This window comes from Lepidochelys kempii, chromosome 8 (genome assembly GCF_965140265.1).
Source record: "Lepidochelys kempii isolate rLepKem1 chromosome 8, rLepKem1.hap2, whole genome shotgun sequence".
In the NCBI taxonomy this organism is placed as follows: Eukaryota; Metazoa; Chordata; order Testudines; family Cheloniidae; genus Lepidochelys; species Lepidochelys kempii.
In genome coordinates, this window is record NC_133263.1 from 31,854,392 (window position 1) to 31,876,137 (window position 21,746).

The 21,746-nt window shown below is 40.5% G+C and overlaps 1 protein-coding gene and 1 long non-coding RNA gene across 4 annotated transcripts in view; one reads left to right on the forward strand and one right to left on the reverse strand.

The window, feature by feature from the left end:
* KCNIP1 (potassium voltage-gated channel interacting protein 1) overlaps positions 1-21,746 on the forward strand; it is a 547,511-nt gene that overhangs the window by 53,505 nt on the left and 472,260 nt on the right. The gene's annotated exons all lie outside the window — the stretch shown is intronic.
* Positions 1-21,746, reverse strand: part of LOC140916517 (uncharacterized) — a 41,873-nt gene that overhangs the window by 6,384 nt on the left and 13,743 nt on the right. Inside the window, exon 3 of the long non-coding RNA XR_012160537.1 lies at positions 669-800. This is a non-coding gene — a long non-coding RNA (uncharacterized lncRNA). The remainder of the gene's footprint in view (positions 1-668; positions 801-21,746) is intronic.

The window sequence follows — 21,746 nt, forward strand, 5'->3', positions numbered from 1 at the left end:
CCTGTTTGAAAGAGCACTATGTTACTCTGAACAAGACACCTTTTAGTACGCGCTAGCAGCATCTACCCAGGGCAGTTAAATCGCAACTCAACTCTGCAATTCAGTGCCCACAGTCTGTGCTGCAGCACAGTGTAGACATATCCTTAATGACTGACCCAGTGTCACACAGTCTGTGTCACAGCAGGGAAGTGAGGAGGTCAGTTGGGGATAATGCAACAAAAGGGTGTGGAAATGTGCTAGGTCATGACCAGTGGATCCAAAACATCACAAGTCCACCAGTCAATCCTCTTCCCTCCCTGCCTGTCTCTCTTAGGATGGGATGCAGGAGCTGTGGAATCTCTACAGCGCCAGAAGATCACAGCTACAGAGCAATCTCATGTAAAGCCTGGTTATCACATAAGTGGAGGAGCTGGACCTTGGTGATACAGGCTGCTTAGATGCCTCCATGGTACTTTATTAAAAACAGCTATGCATGCAAGTCCATATGTTTCACTGTATTTATTATATAATGGCCCCAACCAAGATACATTCCCCATTGTACTAGGTACTGACCATACATAGAGCATAAGACTGGTAGAAGAGTTCATAATGAAAGTGTATGAGTCAGAGAAAGGAGGTATTGTCCAACTTTAAAGTTGGGAAACTAAGGCACAGAGATGGTGATTTACCTGAGATCACACAGGAAAGTCTGTGGCAGAGGATAGGTACTAAACTCAGATCTCCCAAGCGCTGTTGCCTCTCCCATAAAACCATCTTTTCTCTTATTCTGCAACCTGAAAAAAAATACACACTTCATCGACCTGAAAAAGAAAAAGAAAGGAAGACCAAGCAGTCCATTTTGAAAAAAAAAATGTTGGAATAATTCAGGATCTAGATTGTGTACTAAGAACGTACTTTGTTCCATGGCTACATTTAGGAACAAATAAGCACCCAAACGCTTACTCCCAGATGGAATATTACTCATGGAGTCATATTCTCCTTTGGGAGTGTTAAAGATCTTCTGTGACTGGCATTTCCGGGCTAATGCAGTATGATGACCTTACTCTGCTGCCAGTTTTACATTTACAATTTATTACTGGAGTACCTTGCTGCAACTACATTGAGATACTTCATAGGAAGAGTGTAACTCCACTTCCATACTAATTCCCACAGAAATTCCCACTATCTGTGGTCAGGCAAAGGTATCTCAAACAACTGGTTCACTTCCTGACACACACAACCGCCATGCTAATATCAGATGTTTGGATTTGCTTGTAACTCAGTAAATTTATCATAAGAAGGGTGAAATGTGGTAATACACGTGACAGCCTCCATCTGAGCCAACTCGCCAGGGGTTGGGGGGGCACTATAGGTGGCCAGGGCAGTTGTATCCGCTGGGTCAGGGTCAAAGGCAGGAGTCGGGTAGTTACAAAGCTGCATCAGGAAACAGGATTAAGCCACACCAAGGTTGAAGGCAGGAGTCTGGAGCAATACCGGACAAAAGATGGGGTCTATGGCAGTAGCAAGCCAAAGTCTGCATTGTTGCTCAGACAACTCTCTGGCATGACTTCCTGGTCTAAATAGTTGATGTAAACCAGCCAGGCAGCTTCAGGATTCTGCTGCTTTGTCGTCTTTGGGCAGTATTTCCTGTGGTGCCGAATGCTCTAGTCGTGTTGGGGGCAGCTCCAGTGGTGATATAGAGGTGTCAGTCACACAGGGCTCCACAACCCCAGGCTCTAAGTCTTATCTAGGTGGATCCTTATGGAGACTTTCTAGCTTAGAGCTGAGAGACCTAGATCCTTGGGATGTTACACCTGGATTTTGGAAAAGGACTTGCTATAATATGGCCTGCCAAATTGGAGACTATTGACTTCAGTGGCCTTCAGATTAGGCCTGAAGAGAGGACATTTTTTCTTTCAGCAGCCCTGCTGAATGTGGTGGGTTGTTTGGTTGGTTGTTTTGTTTTAAGAGGTAACAAATGGCTTACAGCCTCTCATTTTATACAAATTCAGGGGTGTTCTTCAGCAGAAATGGTTTTACTAGCCTGATATGTCGTAAGTCATTCTGCTTGTAGAAATCTTACTCTCTCTCTCGTGACTAGCCTTAAAATACAAGTGTGGTAGTCCATATTTTGGATTCTTATAAGAATTATCATTTTGTTCACTTGTATTGCGAACAACATCATTTAAAAAAAAAGATCTTTCACTGTCTCTTCAGCAGGTGCACATCTTGTTCATATAAATAAAGCTGTATCAAACCACTCCTTTTGTTTTTAATTAATAATAGTGCTGGTGACAAGTGACAGATTGACACTCAGGACATTCACATGCTCTGTAAATCCACTGAACATCATGCGTAGCAAGAATAAAAGTTTTTTCACACTGTCCCACTGCTATATTTGAGTTCTGACCTGGAGGAACACCTTCTTGTGGTTGAAGGGGGATCCATCTGCCTCTATTGAGATACTATAGATAGCAATTAAAACTTTCTGACTGTACCTGTTTGTAGCTGAAGGGCTTTAGTGTTGAGACTTGTGAATCTTACTTTTCAAAGTCATGTGAAAACATTAAAAATAAACAATGGAATGCTAAACAATTCCCAGGGGGTGGTGAATAATTCCCTCTTAGACATTTATGATCTTCGCCAAAGGAATGAGCAGATTTCTTAAGCCTCCTATATGTGCTCTTAAATTTTGGAGGAGTGATGATTTACAGTATTGAACATTATGGCACCAGTACCCAGAGATAGAAGTGACAGTTCAACTTCTTAAAATGTTATATAGAATTATTGGCTGTGTTAGAGGATTAGTCATCTAAATGATCAAGTTAAACCAGACACACATAGGCTAATTGGATACCCTCTCAGCAGTATGGTGTGCTCTGGTGTGGGTTTTTTGAACTGCAGGAAGGTTTAACCTTTACTGTATTTTGTTTAACTTAGCAATTTAAACAGCCATCCCTTTTCTAGTAGGGCTGTTTTTTCAACCTTCACTTTTTTGTGTGGCTCAAGTTTACTCTAGCTTATGAACTGTTTTTAATATGTAGTGAACTCCTACAGGAGTTAAGCCTCAACTTACACTGGGATAAGAAAAAATAAAACATAATGATTTGACAGTTGAACTAAAAGGGAGTAATAATTCTAAATAGTGCTATAATGCCCAGCATTTGAACTCAATATTTTTTGAACTACAAGGCAGAGCTTTTATCCATTCTTCTCCAAAGCTTTTGGCTAGCACTAAAGCATCTACCTACCTTTTCAAAGCTATTGAGTTCAAATCAACTTGGGGTTTGGATCCTTATTAACAAATCTTCAGCCTTTTCCTGTTAGTGTCAAATGAGTCACTACATTTCCCATGATTAATTATCTTTTTCCTTTATCTCCAACACCTTTGCAGTTAACTAACATTTATACAACTCACTTTGTGGCAAAATTTAGTATAGAACCTCATTCTTCTCTTGCTGGTTTTACCCCATTAACGTAAGTTGAGTTGCTTGAGTTGTCTTATTCTGCCTTAAACAAGATTGGAATTAGGGCTTCAGTTTGAAGTCTTTAGTAGATATGGGTGTTAAAATCTGCATTGACATTTGGGCCAAGATGCAGGGTTGGGGCTGAAGGCGAAATCAGGACTAGAGTTTGGATCTAAAGGCAGTGAGAACACATGAGATTTCAGCCACATACAGCAGATATCTTACATATAGCAAATGAGCTTATCAAACTTAAGTCACTTAATGGTAGATATCTCCAAAGACCTTAATATAAATTAATATGCAGATGTTGGCATGATAAAAGAAGAGTTCAATTCATTGTGTAGTTTGTGACAAAAGTTTATAGAACAGACAGGTAAAATTTGTGGTTATGAAGCTCAACTTTCATTCACTTTGTTCTTTGATCCACAGTGGCCTTCCCCCTTTCCATTTCTGTTCATCTGCCACACAATCACCTAGTTAAGTTCCTTGGCTCCTGCAACAGCCAATTCTTCTGCTGTTGCTTTAATTCTTTACAACACACCATTACTCATAGCCTCTGCTCTTTTGGCCCATTCTAATTTTACCTTCTCCTGTAACCTGCATGTCTTCAACATTCTCTGCACTTTTAATTTTGGTTGAGATAGCATTTGGCTACAACCGATATGGTTTAAATAACTGATAGGAATGAATTTCCTGTATACTGTGGCAGACTATATTTTTTTATGGTGGGCAGAAGAATTGGAGGTGCTTTAGAGTATCAGATAAGGGTATCAGGTATGCTACACTTACAGGCAAGAAATTAGATGAGATGGGCAGATGATCTGATTTAATCTGGCAAATCGTCTGTTCTATTGAACTCTAGGATGCCTCACCTGGACTAAAGTAATGACTATATTTGGATCATCATTGGTTGAAAAATGCAGGACTTGTGTTTAGAATTCTCTTTCAAGACAGCATGCTCTCTCTTAAGAGACTATTAACACCTTCTAATAGCCTGAGCAGTTTATCATTATGCATTAGAAACTGTGCTCCAGTTTTTCTAATCTGGATACACCAAAAGGGCTACATTATCTCCCCCTTCCAGGATGCACTAGTCAAGGGGAAAAGATGAAAGCAAGTATTTCTTTCCACTAGGGTATCCACGGGAGAGGGATCTTACACTGGTAAGCAGTGTGTGTTCAGAAAGTGTGGCTCAGGCGGTGACCCTATACACAAGAATGCCTGCAAGAGGATGTGGGGGGAGACTACAGGTGTAGCAAGGCATATTTTTCAGCTTATTCCCACAACCAGCTAGGAGGCATTATGTTTTCCAGTAAACTCCAAACACCTGTGCTGAGGTGGTGTACGTCTTCTCACTCCCTGGTGTGGCTCAGCCTTGCAGGAGGTATAATTGGGTCCTGGTTCAAAGCCTTAGCAAGGGTAACATTATTAACTAGTGTCAGGGTTCCTTCCCCACTCTGAACTCTAGGGTACAGATGTGGGGACCTGCATGAAAGACCCCTAAGCTTATTCTTACCAGCTTAGGTTAAAAACTTCCCCAAGGTACAAACTTGGCCTTGAACAGTATGCTGCCACCACCAAGCGTTTTAAGCAAAGAACAGGGAAAGAGACCACTTGGAGACACCTTTCCCCAAAATATCCCCTCAAGCCCTATACACCCCCTTTCCTGGGAAGGTTTGAGAATAATATCCTAACCAATTTGTTACAAAATCATCAAAAACCCAAACCCCTGGATCTTGGAACAATGGAAAAATCAGTCAGGTTCTTAAAAGAAGGATTTCGTTAAAAAAAAAAAAGTAAAAATCATCTCTGTAAAATCAGGATGGAAAATACTTTACAGGGTATTCAGATTCAAAACACAGAGGATCCCCCTCTGGGCAAAACCTTAAAGTTACAGAAAACAGGAATAAACCTCCCTCTTAGCACAAGGAAAATTCACATAAAACAAAAGATAAACTAATCCGCCTTGCCTGGCTTACCTATACTGGTTGCAATATTGGAGACTTGGATTAGGATGGGTTGGAGAAGATGGATTTTTGTCTGGCCTCTCTCAGTCCCAAGAGAGAACAACCATGTAAACAAAGAGCACAAACAAAAGCTTCCCCCCTCCCCACCAAGATTTGAAAGAATCTTGTCCCCTTATTGGTCCTTTGGGTTAGGTGCCAGCCAGGTTAGCTGAGCTTCTTAACCCTTTACAGGTAACAGGATGTTGCCTCTGGCCAGGAGGGATTTTATAGCCCTGTATACAGAAAGGTGGTTACCCTTCCCTTTATATTTATGACAACTAGTTTTAGTACATGAGTAGTTTTGAGAACTAAAGTTTAAAAGCCATATTCTCAAAGAGAGGTGCCCAAGCTGTGCCTGTGAATCTGGAGTTTGTTCCAGCAGGGAGGCCATTTGATTTTCTACATATCATTGCTTTTCTGTGTGTGCAACACCTGTTTCCACATGCCTCAGCAGGATTTGACACAATACATACGTGCACATTTTGCAGACAAAATGTAGAGGCCCAGCTTTGAAAGAAAAGATGTCCCAAAGTAAATGCCAGCTTTCAAGAGAAATGAATGCATTTGGCCTAGTGTCTGCTGCTTGAGTTATAACACGCTAATCTGGATATGATAACTACGACTGATTATGATCCCAGCAGAATGCAATGGGATGTCACAAAGAGGGCAGATGTTGTTAGAATTTGCTGATGAAGGCTGCAGTGTGTCTTTTGGAGCTAGATATTGAAAGAAGCAGGTAAAAGCCCATGTCAGAGTTGACTGTCTAATCTCTCTGTCTACAAGTTCCCTCTGACTTTATGCCTAGGCTCTGGCTACATGCCTCATGTTTCTCATGGTAATTGCACAAGTAGTTTTACTTAGTTTAATTATTCTTTCTTCTACATATTTACTGAGAAGACTAAACTATACTCTGGAGCATATCTGAAGTACTTTTTGGAGCCAGCCTGTGGTGTAGATCATGATTGTATCTTCAAGCTGCTCTGAGGAGTGGTACTTTTCTCTATGCTGGAGAGCTCAGCTGAGAGTTGTGAATCATCTACCAACAATTACAATGCACATATACTTTGTTGGGGCAGATGACTATCAAAGCATCCAAAAACATACAAAATCAGCTGCACCTGAAATTAATGGTATTCAACCAGGGTGAATATTTTTCATTTGGCCTTGATCTGAGATATTCAGAAACATTGATTTAAACTCTGCTCCTGCAGGTTAAGAAGTATGGTCTAGTGGATAGGATGGCTGGGTTCAATTCCATGCTCAGCCACAGAGGTTCTCTGTGACCTGGGGCAAATCACATAGGACCAGATTTACAAAGATATTTAGGCACCTAAAGAGGCAGATAGGTGGGGGGGGGTGTTCAAAAATATCTAAGCAGGTTAGGTGACTAACTGCCATTGGAACTAAGTGCCTAATCTCTTTAGAAGATGCATAAATTGCACTAGGCACACATTTTACTCTTCAGGTGCCTAAATTCCTTTGAAAATCTGGCTCTTACAGATCCCCATCTGTAAAGTAGAGATAGAACTACCTTCCAGGGGTGATCTGAGGATAAAATCTATTCAGAATTATGTGGCACTCATACCGTGCTATGATGACTAGGTAAAAAAAAAAATCATCTATATGAAAACAGTCACATGTTCACTACATGGGTAAGAGTTGAGCAATCCCTGTTGAAATCAATGGATATTGGATCAGACCTCATGTAGCAATCAGTTGGCTCCAGTGCTATTGCTCGAAGTTACATGTTCTCAGATAAATATTATTCTTGGAGATAAAATAGAGACAGGCTGGGACTGGTGAATGTTGGGAGGACTGCGAAAAAGATTAACCTAATTCAGAGAATATCTACATGCCATTCTAGTCTAAAAGGAAGTAGAAGATGTTCACTGATTAGTAGGATGGGAAAGAAGTTGCTCCGCATGAGTAGCATTCAGTGATCCTCAGAATGAAACCATGGAGAACTGCTGTTCACTTTCCGATGGTGGCATTCAAAAGCAAGTCAACTCCATATCCCTTTGCAAAAATCTGCCTTTAGCATCTGGAAGCTATTCAGATACTCCATCACTCGTACCTTTTCAAGAGAATACATGAGTTCTGTCTTAGCTCAGCTTCACCTCTCACTCAATTTGCCAGACCTATTCATTTTGTAAAACACTCTCGGCATTAGCTTTATCTTAATGAAAAGGGAAAGGCACAGTAGAATTATTCAAATTCTGCTACCTACAATCCATATTAATAAATCTTTTGACTGCAAAAGCAATCTCCAGTCATTCAGGAATAGCCTGGAACCATTAAAAAGTGATGCATAGCCAAAGAAATAAGTCACATATATTTTAAAAGTACTTTAACCTGCAGTGCAGCAAAATAAAAAAGATGACCTTGGTGAACAACTTTATTTATTGTCTAGCAAAAAGGGAAGAAAGCCATCAAGGATGGAAACATGATCTGGAAGTTGATGCAGGTGGAAATAGAGGGTTTAAGAATGTACACTACTGATATATGTCATTGGGATATTGTCACAGGGTAACTCTGGTCCTTTCAGAGGGAGCTAGGGTGTTGTGACAAGGTAACTCTGGTCATTTAAGAAGGAGCTAGGCCAGTGCACCTATGACTTGTCACCTGACCCCAACTGGGCTTTTAGAGAGCAGCAGGGCCTGAGAGGAGGCAAAGAAACCAGGTGAGTCAGAGCTGCCCGGGTCAGACAGGAGAGGGGCATGTGAGAACTGACTCGGATCAGGATACTGAAGGAGGTTCCTGGAGGAAGCTGTAGCTGGGGGAAGGCTGAAGGCAGGGGAGCAACAATCGGAGTTTTTTGACTGTCCTCTCCAAGCCACAGAGCCAAAGCCGGAGTGGGCTGAAGGCCAGAGATCACCACAGGGAAGTGCCTGCTGACTGCTAAGCTAGAGAGCCAAAGCTGAGGCTGGAGAGGGCTAAAGGTAGGGGAGCAGTGGTTGGGCTACCTGCTGGTGTCTCTGTGCTGGCTTGCTGGACCAAGGGGAACAGTGAGAGGGCCAGGGGCAGTGACGGATGCTCCCTGGTAAGAATGATCTCCCAGCAGAGAGGCTGTGCGGGCTCCCGCTGGGAAGAGTAGGTTTTACTCCAGCTACTAGGGCTGGGGTGGCTATCCTGGTAGAAGGACAGGAAAGGACTGAAAAAGAGCCCAGGTATGGCAAAAGACACCAGAGTATGGTATGTGGAGCACTGAGGGACTAAGATGACCTGGCATATTAAGGACTATATGAACTAGGGGTGATAAATAGACTGTGTTGTGACTTATATTTGGGACATTTTGCACTGTCTTTATAATAAACAGGCACCAAGGAGGGATATTATTGAAGCAAGAAAGTCTAATGTGGAGTTACTGGGGACTCTGAAGGAGAGGTAGGCATACGTGATGGGCTGTGGCCTGATGCACGAGGATGCACCAGGAAGGGGCTGCCTTTTCCCTGGTGTCTCAATAGGATGTTGAGCATGGGTCTCAATGGTGCTGAGACTTTGGGTACATAGCACCTTTTTGGAGTTGCTCAACATTTTATAGGCCCCATTTTTATGCATCATGAAAAGGTACTGTAGTTTCCTTTGGAAACCCATTGCAAATATGGTTATTCCCAAAAAAATGTGAATGAATTGAAGTGAGACATGGGATTCTTTGCCATATAACCTGTGACAAAGTTCCTACAGTCTGTGTTGTACCTTCATAGAGAGTGGAGATGGAAGGCTCCTATTTGGTCATCTAGCCCACTCCAAAGCCCACCAAAGTAGCACTGATACCTCCAATATATTTGTGAGTGCCTTCTCCAGTCTCATTTTCAATGATTCTTCTAATAGGGCATCCACTACTTCCCTTGGAGAAACTCCCGTAGGCTCATACACTTGTGATTAGAAAAGCCTCCTGATATTTCTGAGAAAATATGTATTCCTTGAAGACATTAAATACTGCTAGCTCGGTGGTCGGTGTGGAACAATCCGAGTCGAAAGCTGGTTGAGCCTCTTAATGAATTAATCTAACACTTTCCCTTTTACAAAGCCCTGAGTTCAGACCCTGTCATAGGTCAAAAGCGACCAGGATATCAGTCATTTCACTTTCCTTCCTCTCTGTATTGCTAGGATTATAGGTACTGTACCTAGCCACAGTATGCTGAGATAATTCAGTTTCCTTAATCACAGCCTTTGGTGGGCATTAAAATTCAACTGACCTTCAGACTTACTGCAGATATTTAGTGTTTGTTAGTTTTAGGTCCAAACTGCCCTGGTTTTTACCTGATGACTCATGAAGTCAGACGTACAGCATGGACTAATTCAGGGTAGAGTTTGCAATCTAATTTTTAAATAGTATCATGTCAACATTTCTTTTAATTGATTCCAAGGTCTTAGAAAGCCCTGACCTGTGCCTCTTCCCATGGCTATGTTACAATTTCAAGTATATTCTTCAGAACCTAACATTCTCTTTTGCTCTCATTAGAGCGTTTTTAAAGAATTCACATTTAAAAGACTAAAAATCATTAAACGGGGGCCCTCATGACTCTGATGGCTGGCACCATGTGTGTGAATATTAAACAACAGTGCTTTGTAGTAAGATTGAAATGATAATGAAAATGTAGGCCTCTAGGGTCAGGCATAGCTTGTAATGTATAAAATATTGGACCCAGATTCAGCAAAGCACTTAAGGATGGGCATAAGTGCATTTCTGAGTAAGAGCCCAAGTGAACACAGTCCATATCTTTGGGTCTGAATACTTTCACTCCAACCTGTTAATAGTCAGTAAACGGTCTTCATGTTTCTTTAATGACTATATTGTACTAACACTATTCTAGCCTCTTCTATCCAAGGATCTCAAAGCACTTCCAAGTATTTATGAGTTAAGATTCACAACATGTGGATTTTCATGATGCGGCAGTAAAGACACTCTGGCCTCTGTCCACAGCACCACTTACCCAGTTGTTCACACTTCCTGGAAAAGCAGACACAACATTTTCCATTTTTCGGTAAGCAAGTTTCAACAGGTTTGATCAAGTGTAAGCATCGTTGCAGCACTGGTGTAGAGATGGAAAACAAACTAGCAGAGGAGTCGGTTCTGGCTAAATTATGCTAGTTGTCTTTTATACATTAATTGTTGCCTTCTACTTCATCCCTGCTCTATAAGGCAAAGTTCCAAAAGATTTATGATCAGACACAATGGCATCTAAACAGATGGCCCACAAGAGACCCAGGCTATGAACTGAAGATTTGTGGCGTTTCCAAATGGCAAGCTGCCTGGGGTTTATGTACCTGTGTTTTAAGAAGTATGACCATGCTCGTAGCAGGTTTTCAAGACCTAGTTCAAGCCCTGAGCCATTTCTGACCTAAATGAAGCAGTACCATAGCTGTAGAATGGTTACAAAGATTTCTAATGTGGACAAGTCTAAAAAAGAAGAATCTTTGACCAGTGCGAAAAAGAATCAGTCATGCATGCTTGGGAAATACAGACTGTGAAGGGTATTAAATGTATACTCTGTGAATGCAATCTTATGAATGGTTTCAGAGTAACAGCCGTGTTAGTCTGTATTCGCAAAAAGAAAAGGAAGACTTGTGGCACCTTAGAGACTAACCAATTTATTTGAGCATAAGCTTTCGTGAGCTACAGCTCGAAGCTCACGAAAGCTCATGCTCAAATAAATTGGTTAGTCTCTAAGGTGCCACAAGTACTCCTTTTCTTTTTGCGAATCTTATGAATGGCACCATCAAGAGACACGAGTATGTTCCTCGAAGTCTGAGCAACTACTACATGCACTTTTAAGTTAAACATTTGAAAGCACAGTCACTGTTCACACCCCTTTTGTGCTTGCTTTCCCCAAATCCAGTGTAAGAGTTTCCCGGCAGAAATTTTAAATAAAACAAAAATTTAAACAAATATTTCAGAATATTCACGGGAGGAACATTGTAAATTCATAAATATAAGTATCCACACTTGAAATCTCATTCTAACAACTATGTCCAATCAATAAAGAAAAAAATGGTGCATCTGACCTGTTCCTCTACTCAAACAACTTGTATTTTTGATGTTGAATACTTTCACAAAGTGCTAAGGATCAAGAATCATTTAAAAACAAATGATTGTAAATTTCTCAATTCAAAAAAATCAGTGAATCGGTTTCTGCATAGTTTGTGAACAAACAACAAAAAAGCAAGCAAACCTGCCCACTCCCCACCCCCAAACTTCACTAAATAAATGTTTAATCTATTCACCCAGGTCCGTGTCAGATAAAGATTGATTTGTAAAGACAGCCTGCTCGAATAGCTTAACTCACACTATTGAGCAAGAACAGTGTGTGGGACTCTCAGGAGGTAAAAGCTAAATAAATACTGACTGTCTACAGGTTGTCCCTGGTGATTGGGTGCCTTATTTTTGAGATTCCAACCAATTTTGGTAGCTAAACACTGAGGCATCCAAAATTACGGGACACTTGGCAATGTTTTCCTTAACTTCTCTCAACCCTCTGTTATCCAGTATGTAAAATGGGCATATGCTATGGAGCATTTTGAGATCTGTACACCACATGTGAGTGCAAAGTGTTTATTGTTATTTATACATGAGGCAGATGTTTTCAAATCCCCTGCTTTTCATCTGCTTGCTTGTGGTAGATTGTGCCCTCCTTACTACTCAGAAATCAATTATGTTACTCATAGTTAAAGCTCGGTGATTTTTTTTTTTTGACAAATAGTTTATTTGATGGAAAATGCAGTTTCAGTCAACCCAAAACCATTTGTGAATTTGGACATTCACAAAATGGCCTGAAGCTGAGGTAGTGATGCTACTTTCCCCTCCTTGTAAAATTTAGCTCAGTCGTTAGGGTACTCATGTGGAAGGTGGGAGACCAAGTTTGAACCTCCACTCTAGAACAGACCCAAAATGGACTTTTCGATTCACCAAAAATTTGGGAAAATTTCAGTTTCAGTTTGACCCTAAGCCTTCCCCCCACCCCTAGTTTTTCAGACCTGCAACTGAACTGAAAAATCAGTTATTTGCCCATCTGTACTTACAATGGCTCTGCCTATAGACTGGGCTTTACTCAGTGCCAGTGAGAGAACCACAATTAGGCCCTTGGGTAGCTGGTAGGCTGCTTTCTTTAAATGACTATCTCTCATGTTTTGTCAGGGAGCTATAGGTAAACCCTGCCCTGCTTTGTCATCTTCTAATGCAGTATCCCACCCTTTTCTGATTCTGTTTTTCTCTCATTAGCATGTTGGGGTGAAAAGAAGGTCAGATAGTAATAAAGAACTAACTGCTTTGGAATTGCTATGTCAACAAGGAGGATGAGGTTAGTTCTGAGTGCCAGGTATTTTTATATGCTGTCAGTCAGTAAAGTACCTTGGGGATGATGGAGTGAGCTTTGCATGAGCACAGAGCAGGCATGTGAATCCTGTTTAATGCTATGTGACTTGTCATTTTAATGACGTAGGATTAGGGGTGATCAGCTGCATGAGAGTCCATAACACAGTGTTGTTTTTAAATACCCGTAGTTCCATTCTGCTGTGTAATTGCCAAACAAGGTATAGTCTGTAAAACTGACTCTGGCACTGACATGGGATAAATTCAATGTCTATTAATCAAATCCTAAATTCACATTCTTATCTGACTGAAAAAAATCTAATTAGGATTACTCAAATAACAAATTTGAATTTGCGTTCTTAACACCTTGTGCCAAAGCCCATCAGAATCGGGGGATAGATTCCCATGCACTTACATGGGCTTTGGATCAGGCTTTGAAAGTAATCATACAATTTAAGGGACAGATTGGTATTTCCTGCTGTAAAACCTACAGGAGGACACAGAAGTTCCCACCTGTTACAGGGAAAGGGTTGCCCTCTGCTGACTGAGCCTCAAGCTGTGGATCCTCTGGGATATGCAGGAGCCTTCTACATCATTATTTAGGGACCTAAATAAAAGTTACCTAATTTTCAGAGGTGCAGAGCAAATATCTGAGTTAATGGATATCAAAGTTAAAAAGCTTCTATATGGAATTATGATTTTAACTGTAGGCACCAAGGTTTGACAAATATTGGCTGCTATTAGAATAATGGAAACTATGTGCTTTGAGTTTTAAAACATACAGAGACAATTCTAACGCCATAGATCTGCTGTTAGCAGAGAAGGTGGTGTCTCTAGCTTCTGTTGCCAGAAGCTGGGAATGAGCGAAAGGGGATGGATCACTTGATGATACCTGTTCTGTTAATTCCCTCTGAAGCACCTGGCACTGGCCACTGTTGGAAGACAGAATACTGGGCTACATGGACCTTTGGTCTGATACAATATGGCCATTCTTATGTTCTTATGACAAATTCTTTGAGCCTATGATAACTCTGGAATGAGTAGAATATGAATTACTTGTTCAGTTGCTGACTGTGTTCTAATTCATTCTCTTAGATTCAGAGAATTTAAGGCTAGAAAGGATCATCATAATCATCTAGTCTGATCTCCTGCACAACTCAGACTACAGAACCTCACCCACACAGTCCTTCAATAGGCCACAACCTCTGGCCAAGTTACTTATACCTTCTAAATTTGGCAATACTTAATTGCATTATGTATTCAAAATTTAACTTGGGTACATGCAATTTATTTTCAAGGCAAATTGGTTTGTGTGCTAATGTGAAAATGCACACCAGAATTGAGATGTTTTCAAAAAGGATTTCAGCAAACCCTGTTGTAAGTGTCTTCTGAAGAGATTATCTAAATTGGTTGCTTAATTGAGATGACTTTTTAATGACTGCAGAGTAGAATTTTTCTCTGTACTCCTGAGAATTCTTTGGGGGGCATATTCTTAAGGGAAGACTTAGGCAGTTTTCACTCAGCATTATGTCTAGTTATATTGTTCTGCAACTGTTTATATATTGGGATTCTCATGCATGCGCTTGCTTTTCTTATTCACTCCACTGTTTTATCAGAGTGGAAACAAATGTTGAGGTACTATAATAGTCAATACAATGGTGCTAGCAGGAACACTCACTTCTAACAGCAGATGTTCTGGATGCCTGAAATGAGAGGGAGGAGGAATTAACTTCTCCTGGGGTTTAAGTGAATACTAATGTTTAGTAGAAGTGTTTTGAATTCTCAGAGCCTTCAAAAATTGAGATTTTCATATTTCATTTTCCAAAATGGTGGATTTTAGTTAAAGGATTTCAGAAATATTTAAGGGGAGTTTTACAAAGCATATCCTGCCTCAACACCAGCCTTATTTGCAGCAAGTTCATTATTTCAAGTTTGGGGGAGAGAGTAGGAAAGTTTGTACCAGTAATAAATACTCAAGACAGCTGAACAGCTAAGGAGGAATGTGCTAGTTACCTAAGGAGACCTGCCATAATCACAGTCCTTTGCATCCCTCAACTTGGCCTCAGTTTTGCTTCAGTCCTAAAAGAGAGGCATTCAAGAACTGGCATATATCACTGGAAGGTAGCCCCTCTTTTTTTAAAAAAAAAATCCCAAGCTCTACTCTAAATGAGTTATAAACAAGCTACCCCTGCCTTTTAGCCAATGCCTTATCAGAGAGCACCCCAGCATGATTTGAGTGTAACTGTAATCTGTGTAAGCCACTTAGAGACTGTGGCTTTCTCAGAGAATACCCATGCTGGTTATCTGTGCTCTGAAGTTAGTTTTATAAATTGTCACACAAGGAAAACAAAAACAAGCACTTCCATTGGACAGACAGTAACTCTGCAGCAAATCCTTATTCTTCCTGTTTTTGTCTTCTGTTCACACTTGTTTGTCTCCACCATCTATAACTTTGTTATCCTTGGTGCTGAATTCTTCATCCATGCCTTCATCTCCTATCACTGTGACACATCATCCTACCTGGCCTTTAAGTCCCAGATCCCCAGGTTTCAACATGGGCAGAATGCTGCCGCTCATCAATGATTTAATTGGGTATGGGTCCTGCTTTTGAGCAGGGGGTTGGACTAGATGACCTCCTGAGGTCCCTTCCAACCCTGATATTCTATGATTCTATGATCCATTCACATGTACAAAGATACAGTCATATATCCCTTATCCTCAAACACTTCTACTGGCAGCATATCTATTTCAGAATCCAGTCCAAAACTGACAGCCTTGTTTCTAAAATCCCCTCCGCCTTGCTCCAGGCTCTTTTGTCCTTGGCTCATCTATCCTTTCCTCAACTAGCACTGGCATCCTTCCTTTACCTTCTCACTATTATTGGCACTAAAGCAATCTCCTTTGCAATTCCTGCCATCTGGACAGCCAGTCTCCCTATGGCCTTCTGCCTCTCTTACTATCCATCTCATCTCATTACAAATCCTCTGGCTTACACCTCTGAATTTCTATCTCTGTTTGCTATTTATTCTTGATACTGGGTCTTTTAATTAAATCATTTGGGGATACAGGGATTTTGTTTTGTTTTCTTTTGTTGCATTGAGTTTAGTGAGAAAGCACACATCATGATCACAGACCGGTGACCAGTCAAATGCACGCACAAGTCATTGTCTGAAGTGTCTTCACATGCAATTTTTGACCAGCTTCAGGTAACAAACAAACAAACAAAAAGCATACCCACGTCTCTTTGTATATAGTTCTTTTTCTCTTGGTGAATTAATTTATCAGATCAATCAATAATTTTCCTTGCGGTAATAAACACTAAAGCAGTTCACAGGAATAGTTACAGGATACAGCCAGTATCAGTAACTCAGAGATGATTAATGATATACTAGTTCCCTTGTGGTAGTGCACACGACTACTCACACTAAGTCCGAGTAAGGGATAAACCATGTTTGAGAGGGTATTCTCACAAGGAAAAAGCCTGTCAATTACTTTTACTTATATCACATTGTTTCCTCTCCTCTTTACTTGGGGATTGGGGATTGGGGAAATTGGGGATTGGTCCTGCTTTGAGCAGGGGGTTGGACTAGATGACCTCCTGAGGTCCCTTCCAACCCTGATATTCTATGATTCTATGATTCTACTTTAGTGGCTTTAAAATTGTATGTAGGAAACTGATAGAAACTTACCAGTTGGAGGTAGTTAATCATCAAAAGGATGGTATGCCAGCTGATATCAGAAGGAGACATATTGAATATCACCTCAGGAACCAAGGGTAGAAAAATATTTTCAAATTAGATTTATTTAAAGAGTTGATTAAGAAGAAAGCTGAACACAAATCTTCATGATGACACAAGCGGGCAGCATGCAAAATCTTTGAGGCAAGTCTCCTTGGATCTCATAATGGAGGCAGATTTATTGGATCAAATCTGGAAGCACTGGTTTATTCATCCAAAAAAAAAAAAGTGGCAAATTAGGACTCCTGAAAGTCAAAGTGATGGAGCCAGCAGTGTTCTGTTGTCCACCATCTGTTAACCAATCTCAGTATAAGCACTTGGTGAATCTTTAAAGTCAGTGACATAGAATAAGACTGTCTTGCAGTTATACCTTGGAGAAAAACTATCCATCACTCTTTAATGAAAGTGAGGACCCCTCACCTCAATCACAGTTCTCTGTGGAACAGTTTCATTACAGCGCAGGAGGAAGTCATCTTGCTGAAAAGCTATGAGAGCTCTTCAGAAGAAACTGCAACCATGTTCGATAATAGTTAATCATAAACATTCTAGAGCTTCAGAGAGAAGAGAGAGACTGCTATGCCACGCCTAGCCACAAGGAGGCATGTCAGCTGCTTGTCATTCCGTGACACCCCTAACTGGCTTTGAAAATATCAACTTAAATATTTTCCTCAGATTGTTAAACCAAAAATTGTATCAGGTAGAAAACTAGTTTACAGTTTCTTCTAGGTTATTTGAATGTTAGTCTGTGCACCAGCAAAAGCAATCCAACAAAGCAACCAATCCAACAAAGCAATGAAGCATGTGTCTAATTTTACGAATATGAGTAGTTCCATGGACAATAAGTGTGCTCTTAACTGCGCTCTATAGGATCAGGCCCTTAATCTCCAAGCTAAGGTCTCAGATGAGATTCACAGTAAGTGGTGAATAGGCCATCTTTTTTAGGCCTTCTCCCACTGGGTGAATTTCATCCCAAAGAGTATCTGCTTCCTGTCTCATTAAATCCTTCTTTTGGAATTAGGACTCCAGTTCGTAGCTTATTCCTGGTATCAAGTGCAGCTCCCCTTGATGGCTATTAGAGTTTAAAATTGATTGTGTTACTTATTATTAGTAAGCGAGGTCCTTATTTTGAAGAGATAGAGCTCTGCACCCAAGGAAATTGCTAACAGCTGTACTTTTTTAGAACAGAAAATGCTCTTTTGTAACCATATCATTCATGAACAGTGAATCATCATGGATTTTCCATGAGCAGAATAATATTGAAATACAAAAACCACAGGAACCTGAACTGAGTGTTTAGATTGTCAGAGGTAGCAAGTTATTTTGTATTTGTCAAGTACAGAAGCATTAAACATTTCTGTTTAAATGATTTTTTTCTCTCGTTATTTAATTTTGTCACAAACTTAATGGACCACATTTATGCTTGGTGTAATTCTAGGGAAATTAATGAAGTTGCACTAGAGATTAATTTACCCTATGATTTTTTAACCTGTTTACAGTGAATACATGTTTGGTGTCAGAGTCTTTGCTGCATTCCTCTGGCACTAGAGGGATAAGGATATAGTTGAGAGAGAAATAAACATAGTACATTTATGCTTTCTTTTTAATTTTCACTGAAATTCATCAACAACTAAACTTTTTTTTTTAGCAATATCTTACATTATTCTCTTCTTGGTCAGTGGTTACATTAAGCTTTATAGTATCTGCAACAGCAGACCACGACAACATTTTGATTCCTTGAGGCAGTGGATTGATTTTTTTCTTTTTAAACCACAGCACAGTATAAGTTTATGAGAGGAGAAACCCTGAGAGGAGAAACCCTGAGACACTTTACCAAATGTCATCCTTTTCAGGGCCGTGTGGTTTCAATATTCATCTATTGAAGGGTAATTCACAAGCACAATGAAGAGAAGTGTGAGTGTAATACATATACCGGTGTATGTCTATGGAGAACTATTTGACTGGACACAGGACCTGAACCAAAGCCCTGGATCCAAGCACAGTCAGGCATGGGAGTGAGAAGATCCTTTCCAAATCTGAATACAACAAACTGGGAAGGTTGGGCCTTGTCACTTCAGTGGGACAAATCAAGACCCTGGATCTTAATGTCACTGAAATTTGGAGGTAGGCTGACTCTTGGGGTAGATTTTTTTCTAGTCCCATGTGGATGCACTAGGCATAATCTAGGCTCTTCTGCTCTTGGCATTCAAGAAGCAGTGGAGATTGTCGACCGCTGAATTATCCCCCCCAAAAGCATTGTGAAGGAGAAGGGTGCTGGCTCAGATTGCCCACCCTGGGCTGATTCAGGGAGGAGTGCACCTTGCAAAAGGGACTTTTCAGCTGGGCATACACCTGGTACTGTTGAGACACCAGACCTCCCTTAGAGTTTAATATGGTGTAAAACTAACCTGCCATACAGGGATGCTGCTCTCTACATATGTACCTGCAATGAGCGAATCTAGTACACTGCATCTGACAGCTTCATGAATTTTTCAGCATTCTGGATTCACAAAGCATTTTCCTCTCAAATTCAAACTAACAAAAATCTGCTTTGAAGGGGAAACTTATGCATAGAATAAATACATTTATGAAAGGGGGCCTTCAATGTATGCCACCTGTTCTTCTCAATGAGAATATGACTAAGACCTGGCCAATGACTGGATGGGCCAGCTACCAGATCATTTCCAGATCATTTTTTAATATGTTGAATATTACCGGTCCCAGTACAGACCCCTGGGGGACACCTCTATTTACCTCTCTCCATTCTGAAAACTTACCATTTATTCCTACCCTTTGTTTTCTATCTTTTAACCAGTTACCAATCCATGAGTTCTTTACTATAGTTTCAACCAGTTTGCCCAATACTGAAGTCAGGCTTACTGGCCTGTAATTGCCAGGATCACCTCTGGAGCCCTTTTTAAAAATTGGATTTGCGTTAGATATCCTGCAGTCATTTGGTACTGAAGCTGATTTAAATGTTAGCAGTTAGTAGTTCTATAATTTCACATTTGAGTTCCTTCAGAACTCTTCTGTGAATACCATATGGTCCTGATGACTTATTACTGTTTAATTTTTCAATTTGTTCCAATACATCTTCTAATGACACCTCAGTCTGGGACAGTTCCTCACATTTGTCACCTAAAAAAATGGCTCAGGCCTCGGAATCTCCCTCACATCCTCAGCCATGAAGACCGATGCAAAGAATTCATTTAATTTCTCCGCAAAGGCCTTATTGTCCTTGCGTTCTCCTTTAACATCTTGATCGTCAGGTGGCCCCACTGGTTGTTTAGCAGGCTTCCTGCTTCTGATGTACTAAAAAAGAATATTTGCTATTACTTTTTGAATCTTTCACTACTTGTTCTTCAAGTTCTTTTTAGGCCTTCCCAATTATATTATTATACTTAATTTGCCAGAGTTTATGCTCCTCTGTTTTCCTCACTGGGATTTAACTTCCACTTTTTAAAGGATGCCTTTTTGCCTCTCACTACTTCTTTTACTTTGTTGTTTAGCCACGGTGGCACTTTTTGGTTCTCTTACTATGTTTTTTTAATTTGGGGTATACATTTAAATTGAGCCTCTATTATGTGTCTTTAAAAAGTTTCCATGCAGCTTGCAGGGATTTCACTTTTGGTGCTGTACCTTTTATTTTGTTTAGCTAACTTCCTCATTTTTGTGTAGTCCCCCTTTCTGAAATTAAATGCTATAGTTAAATGCTGTGCTGTTTTCTCCACCACAGGGATGTTAAATTTAATTATAGTATGGTCACTATTGTCAAGCAGTGCAGCTATATTCACCTCTTGGACCAGATCCTGTACTCCACTTAGGACTAAATCAAGAATTGCCTCTCCTCTTGTGGGTTCTAGCTGCTCCAAGAAGCAGTCATCTAAGGTGTCAAGAAACTTTAACTCTGCATCCCGTCCTGAGGCAACATGTACGCAGTCACTATGGGGATAGTTGAAATCCCCCATTATTATTATTTAGTTTTTTATTTTTATAGCCTCTCTAATCTCCCTGAGCATTTCTCAGTCACTATCACCATCCTGATCAGGTGGTCAGTAATATATCCCTACTGCTATATTCTTATTATTCAAGCATGGAATTGCTATCCTTAGAGATTCTAGGGTAGATTGGTTCATTTAAGATTTTTACTTCATTTGATTCTACGCTTTCTTTCACATACAGTGCCACTCCCTCACCAGCATGCAGACAGATAGGATAACGCTGAGGGCTTGTCTTCACTATGGGGTAAATCGACCTAAGTTAAACTATTCCAGTTACATGCATAACGTAGCTGAAGTCGACATAGCTTAGGTCGACTTACCCCAATGTCTTCACTGTGCTGTGTCAACAGGAGACGCTCTCCGGTTGATTTGCCTTACTTTTCTTGTAGTGCCAGGGTCGACCAGAGAGCACTCTGCAATCAATTTAGCAGGTCTTCACTAAACCCGCTAAATCGATCCCTGCTGCTTCGATTGAAGCAGTGTCGATCTCCCCAGTAGTGGAGACCAGCCATCAGATTCATAGAAAATGTTTAGGCTCCAGAAAGAGGAAGAGGAGTTAGTGGTGACTTCCAAAAGACACATAGTCTAGCAGATTATGCACAAGAGCCAAGAAGTTCGATTCCCACTTTTGCCATTAATTGACCTTAAAACTTTGTGCGTATATGTCAACACCATTATCCTCATTTTTGCACACACTGAGACACAAAGGTGAAGTGGCATTAAATCATACAAGGAGTTCATGTTGTAATTAGGATTAGAAAGCCAGTTGCTCACTTTGTCGGAACAATCCTGGAGTGCATTTTATGGTGGTGTCTCTGAGGTAAGGGAGAAACATTTTGATCCACAAATGTTTGCGGGGGGAGGGAGGAGGGATGATAAAAAAAATAAAATAACTTTGTTTACAGGGTAATAGTTTTCTTCTGAGGTCCCAATTACACCAGATATTCTGTGGAGTTAATCACATTTGAGAAGAGCAACTAGGCACAAGTTGCTATTTCCTAACCTGTAATCAGCAAGCAAGAAATAATTATCATGTAAAAACAGCTTCATTATACAATGGGTCTGATTTAATGCTACTCGTTTTAAGTTTGACTTTAAATAACAAATAACAGGTTGTCAGCTGCAGAGTTCCACGGATTCTAGAGTTTGAAAGATTCAGAATGCACAGTAACAGTGTGTCACCGTACATGCTACATATATGAATCTACATCTACGCTGCATGTAGGAACGTCTACATTCCGCACTCC